At 46.3% G+C, this 6,951-nt stretch overlaps 1 pseudogene; it reads right to left on the reverse strand.

Annotated features, from left to right (window-relative positions):
* Positions 1 to 6,212, reverse strand: LOC133928962 (histone deacetylase 8-like; annotated as a pseudogene).
* Between the last annotated feature and the right edge of the window lie 739 nt (positions 6,213 to 6,951).

The following is a 6,951-nucleotide window of genomic DNA, read 5'->3' on the forward strand; positions in this document are numbered from 1 at the left end:
TTTTATGCTAGAGGCAAATTAGATCTTCTGCGCTGACAACGATTTTCCTTGTTCGTTGAATAGGGAGCATGCCGAAGACTTATGGACGAAGGTTTCTCGAGACCCGCCATAAGAAACGGAGCAGCAGCTTCCATGGCCGCGGGTCAGCAGCACAGGCGTTGTCGGCAGGCACGGTCCGCGGCGAACACGCGTCTTCATCCTAGGGAGCTGAAACTGATGAGGGCACCAACAGCTCCCTCTGCAGTCTGCACCGAATCCTTCGATGTGCGTCACGGGCACACGAGGAGCAGAAGCCGCGATTCAGCTGAGCCGATGTTCAGGGTTCAGCACGGTCACATTTCGCCGGGCGATACCGTAAAAACTCCAAGCACCGGACGGAGTAATAATCATCGTACACTTGAGAGTCACTGAACCTGTGCCGCGGAGCAGAACACAAACAGAAGTTCACTGCAAACACCGGGACTCGAGATGGACCGGCCACCTCGGATTGACACTGACGTTTGATCAACTGATACGTAGAACGGCAAGCATCTGCAGGATGCAGCGCAGGTAGAATATGATGCGATTCGAGGAAGACGTTAGCCACCAACCAAATTAAGAGGTCCATTCCTTCCGGCGGCTCGCCCCCATAAAGGAATAGGTTCTTTCCGATGTTTCTTGGTGACATCAAACAGCTTTTCCAAACAGATATATGCTTCAGGCACTGGACTGACCTGATGCAATTGGACCATATCAGTTGAGCCATTCCAGTTCTGGTAGCAAGCAGCATCCTTAACTTGGAGCAGACAATCAAGGCCTGGCCACTGCTCACATGGCCGTTCGTCATTCTCGAGCATCGCCTTCTACTGCCACCAACAGTGCTTAAGGAAAAAGATTGACTGCTTATCAATAGGTGAATGATGGTGCAGCATAATGAGATCCTAATGTTCTGAAACTCAACAGTGACAGCAAGCAATAGCATACCATGGTGCAAGGACATTAATCTGTCATGTACAATACTGCTTGGGAATCAGGGATTCTTAAAAGCCTACACATGTACAATATGATGTGATTAAAATTGAGGTTCACCAACATAAGGTCATAAGTTAGTTCCAGCAATATCCTTCCAATTCCAATTTTAATATCCTAATGATTTGAAATTGGGGGCATCTAAAATAAGATCTCTAGATGTCATTCAAGAAAGGAATGGATTCTTTCCAGCAATTCTTTATCATGTCAACAACTTTCATAGTGTATTTCTCATCCTCTGGATAATATGCGATTGGGTCATCCATCAGCGGGGCTTGCAGATCCGAAACACCTTCCAGAGTTGCATGCAGACAATATGCTGAATAACTTACATGGTACCCCCCTTCCTGTACAATCAGTATTTGCCCATTGCTATGTCGATTAGCCATGCTCCTCATTATTTGTCCAATTTTCCTATAGCCATCCATGGTCAAGCATTGTCTTCCATTGGGATCAAACTGCAAACGACATAAACCATCATTGGTTAGTCCACGGGAGTCTTGTCTTCCATTGGGATCAAACTGCAAAGGACATAAATCATCATTGGTTAGTCCAAGGGAGTCTTACTTCAAAAACAAATGCTGCAAAAACCATCAGCACTATGCCATGTAAGGATTTTTTTTTTTAATAACATATGCAATTATCCCCACCAATGTGTGGCACAGTATTTAGGTAAACAAAGACAAAGGGGGAAATGTAAGATTAGGTCTCATCACGGGGCAACAACATGTGGCATAGAAATTCATTGTCATAACTCCAGAACAATGATTATGCATACCCTAGATACAATGCTTCAGATCACACTAAAATGAGAGCTGGGATATGTTGAAATCTTTGAACATAAGAGTTTGGTTTAGTTCAGAATAACTCACATAGAAAATCTTGCAATTACTTTTTGTTCATGCAACTAACCCTAAAGAGTATTGTATACAAGAAATTGGAAAACATCGCTCATCTGTGGGCCTGTGGTTGTCATCTACTATGCATAGGTGCACTTGTTCTTCACCATCTGTGAAGGGCTGAAGGCCACAAGGCATAACCATGCTTGAATGCTTCCAGAGCAACTTGTGGTTCTCGCTGATGTCAAGGAGATGGTCCGAAGCACTAAATAACCAGGACACAGTGGAGATGATATGCATCAGCAGACCAAAGCATGCCTAGCACACCAATTCCGCCTAGCACACCAATTCCGCCTGGCAGCTTGCGCAACTCTCTTCTCATGATTATGCTGATGTGTACTCACTTGCAGTGTCTTTTATCTTTTGAAACGAAAAATTAGATCAACCTGGGAGGAATTAGGTGGCTTTTTATTAAAAAAAATAGACACATAAATTTGTGTCAAAGAGGACTTGAATCTAGGTTGTCTAGGCGTAAAATTCACACCCTCAACTAACTGAGCAAAGCTTAGTTCCTACTCACTTGCAGTGTTAGCTACAAGCGAAAGCATGGAGAAGTATGTGCGGAGGATGCCTATGAATGTGCTCTGGGACACTGCCTTAAGAAATATCTGCATAATACAAAGGCGTGTATGCAGATTCCGTATTTGGGTCGGGTCTACCTATGAATGTGCTCTGGGACACTGCCTTAGAAATATCTGCATAATACAAAGGCGCGTATGCAGATTCCACATTTGAGTGGGGTCTACCTATGAATGTGCTCTGGGGCACTACCTTAAGAAATATCTGCATAATACAAAGGCGTGTATGCAGATTCCACATTTGAGTGAGGTCTACCTATGAATATGCTCTGAGACACTCGCTTAAGAAATATCTGCATAATACAATGGCATGTATGCAGATTCCACATTTGAGTGGGGTCTACCCCCAATGCCCATAAACATGGATCAGCCTGAATCCTGATCCCGGAGGTTGCCTCGGCAAAGGCGATGACCTCACACCACCAGCTAACTAGTTTCCTTTCTTCTGTAGTAGGTCTCAGGGAATGACAGAGGACACTAAGACTAACTTCAACAAAATTTGCCTAAGCAGTGCACCTAGCTAAATTTAATTGAGCCTACTGAATCTAGACTGCAGCTGTTTTATGGCTTTCAGATTTTCTTAATGGTATGAGGATGCACTTTCCTGATCAAAATCACCAAAAGCACATCTAGGAACAAGATAATGGACAGAGATATGACCTAATTAGCCTATGCATATTGAGCCATAAGAATCAAAACGGTAAGCACAAATTAGGATGAAGACTATCGATCCTCTTAATACACCTTCCTCCAATGATTTGTTAACCAAAATTTTGCTTCGAGCGTTTAACTTTAGTTCTGCTACATCAGACCTTGATTATCTAAATTAACAGTAAGAAAACCCCAGAGTGTTACCATATCTATTAACTCTGGTCATCCTTATAACACATATATTTCTTTCGTATGTAATATTTGTTACATACATACATACATACATACATATATATGTATGTATATATATATATATATAGCTTGGTTTTTCCCTCTACTTGGAGGGGTTTTCTACATATGTATCTTGTACATCTAGGCCCTTTGGGCATGGAATAGAATTGAGTTGCATAATTCCAACATGGTAACAGAGCTAGAGTTCTCGGTCCATACCCGTGCCCCTCGTCGGCCGCTGTCGTCATGCCGCCGGTGACCTGCCGGTGCGCCTCCACCGGCCGGCGGCTAGCAACTCCATCTTCCCTTCTTCTTCCTCCCTGTGCCGGTCATCACGCGTGTCGCCTGCAGCAGCACGTCGCCTGCCAGCCCTTTCGCATTGGCTGCTTCTGCTTGAGCTCTGGTTGACGTCCCAGCTATGCCGGCTCATTCCCAGCCGCACCGGCTCTTCCTGGCCGCCCCAGCCCCGGCCGCCTTGCTCCGGATCCGTGCCGACTCGTTCCTGGCCCTGACCGCCTTGCCTCGGATCCGCGCCACCCCGAACGGATCCCAGAGCCTCATGAGCCGCCTCGCCTCCGCCCACTAAGCCACCAGGCGCGCCTCGAATCCACCCGCTTGCCATTGTGTGTGCGTGTGTGGCTGTGAGTGAGTGTGTTGTGTTAAAAAAAAACAGAGAGGGTGTGCTGCTGCCGCTTCAGTTGTCTTCATGGCGTCTTTGGCGAGACTGGGTGCAGTCCCGGTTCCCCGGTGCCCGGTCATCTTCAATGGCACCAATTGGGGGGAGTTCGCGTTTCACATGGAGATCCACATGAGTGGTCAACAGTTGTGGGGCTACCTCACCGGCGAGCGGGCATGTCCTTGTCCCGCTCTTTCGACTCCACCCAATTACCCGCCGGATGCTGATGATGATGCCAAGACTGCTCTTCTCGAGGCGTTTGAGGCTGAGATGGAGACTTATCAGTCTGATTTCGCCATCTACGAAACTTGGATGTGTGAGGAGGCCTGTGCCAAGGCCATCTTGCTTGCGAGCATTGAGGTTGACCTCACGATGTCCTTCAAGGGTCTCTCCACTACGCAGTTGATGTAGGCTCACCTTCGTGCAATTACGACATTTTTAATGGGGCGATGTACCTTGCTATTGTGGAGGAGTCTCAGTCACTTTGCCAGTTGGACTCCATTGTGGAGGAGTTTCACTTCGCCAGTTGGACTCCACTGACAGCACTAGCGCGATCAGTATTGCTTGGGATCCTGTGAAGCACGAACTTATCAAACACATCGGAGTTGATGCTTCCTATATGAGATCGCAGGTGCAGGACGAGGTTGTCTCTCTTCGCTATGTGCCTTCAGAGCTTCAGTTAGCAAATTTCTTCACAAAGGCACAGATGAGGGCACAACAAATCTATTTCCTCTCCAAACTTAGTGTTGTAGATCCACCATGATTTTGAAGGGGGTGTTAGATACATGTATATGCAGCTTGGTTTTTCCCTCTAATTGGAGAGGTTTTCTGCATATGTACCTTGTACATCTAGCCCATTTGGACATGGAATAGAGTTGAGTTGCATAATTCCAACAATATCTATACAGTGTTGCACTACAAGTCTACAAGGTAAAGATAGTCAATTTAATGTTTACTTAGCATTTTAGCAATAGCAGCTACACCGTGCAAATGCATGGAATTTCAACAAGTTCAATAATTCAACATACAACGTACTAAGTAAGACAAATAAAAGCACAACTCACCGTGCTAGAAACTTGTGCAATGACAAAAACCAAAAGCTGAGGCTGAAACTAATCAATAGCCGGAACAACCAAGTGGTTCATTGCATATTCATACTCCATCCTCACTTCCATTAGGCAAAGGTATATTGAGATTGTACCCAAGCCCCTTTCCTTCGCCAATCTCACCGACTGAGCCACTATGCGGATGCGATGGACCCCATGAACCATGACGCATGTGAAGAGAAATTGTCAACACGCTGTCCGTGCGATAGAAGCCTTCTGCGGTACCATTCCCATAGTGCACATCGATGTCGACAACGGCAACCTTCATGCGCCCACAATCCAGAGCCAGCTGCACAGCAGGCCCGGCATTATTCAGAAAGCAGTAACGATCGGCACGGTCAGGTTGCGCTTGATGGCCAGGGGGTCGGACCAATGCATAGGCCTTGTTCCCGTGCCCATCTAGTATGTGCTTCATGGCGGATAGCGTGGTTCCGGCCGCCAGAAGCGCCGCGCCCCAGGAGCCAGGGTTCAAGAATGTGCCTTCGCACAGCTTCTTGGCTCCAGCAGAATTCGCCTGCACGAGCTCCTCTACGTATTCTGCCAACCACATCAAAGATTTAGCAACTACACCATGATGATTACTGATTAGTTGATTACACTATATTATAATAATGCGAACACAAGAAGACGAGGCAAGGTACTCAGATCAAGGATGCGATGGGCGCAATAAGAGCTCCCCAAGTCAGAAGGTATGCGAGGAGATCTGGGGGACTGACCGGCGGAGTCGAAGGAGAGGAGCTCGGACGCGTGGGCGGGGAGGCCAGAGTGGTGAGGAAGGGCGCAATGGGCCCGCGGCGAAGGAGACCATGTTGCTGACGCGGTCGGCGTTCTCCGGGTGCTGGTCGAGCACGTCGAGCAAGCCCGGGTCCCGGCCCGAGTCGAACACGCCGCGGCCGGCGTCGTGGGCCAGCATGCCCTCGTGCCAGAACACCGCCAGATTACCTCCCGTCGGAGGCGGAGCAGCCGCCGCCGGGGAGGAGCCGGAGTCCATCGGCACGGGGTTTTTGCGGTCGTGGCTGGCGCACGCCCAAATTCCATTCTACCAAAATTTACCTCCTAAATGCCACCCGGCCCGTTACAGTGACACTGAGCAGTAACCGCTAGGAAATGAATGAGAGCTAGAAAAACGTACAATTCAAACTAAAAAATATCAAAAAAATATGTCAATTTTTTATATGCTTTATAATTCATCAGGTACATGTTTTAATTTGATTTACTTAAAAATCTTGTGCAGAGTTTAAACTAAAATTCTCCGAAGTTTTACTTTTGCAACTTCTAGCAATTTTTAAGGCCTCACAAAAATTCCTAAAAATCTTAAAAAATCACTAATATTCCTATAATGTGATGTACTTTTCTAAACTTATCTTCCACCCTATGTTATAAGATGAAAAAATGAGTTCCTTTGCAGGAACCTCGTGTTGATCTACAGTGTCTAGGCTCCTCTCCCGACTTACCCTGAGGAACTTCACATCTGAGCAAGAGAAACACCCTAACACCGCTCATATCTCGTCTCATTCTCACTACTCAATCAAACAACATCATCAACCCAACATACCAATATGATAATAATTAAAGCCTATAGCTCGTGAACGGGGTTGAACCACCACTCGGCTTCTACCGAAGAATCTATGCATGGCTAAACATTTCGGTTAACTTTTAAACTAAACCATCATCAAGTTAAATCCCGGTTACAATAAGATGGATTACCAATAAATCAAGACAGGGTGTAATACATCAACATAGGTTCTATCCATACAAGATCCAACATTAATTCAACAACATGCATAACATACATAAAGCAT

Source organism: Phragmites australis, chromosome 9 (genome assembly GCF_958298935.1).
Source record: "Phragmites australis chromosome 9, lpPhrAust1.1, whole genome shotgun sequence".
Lineage (NCBI taxonomy): Eukaryota > Viridiplantae > Streptophyta > Magnoliopsida > Poales > Poaceae > Phragmites > Phragmites australis.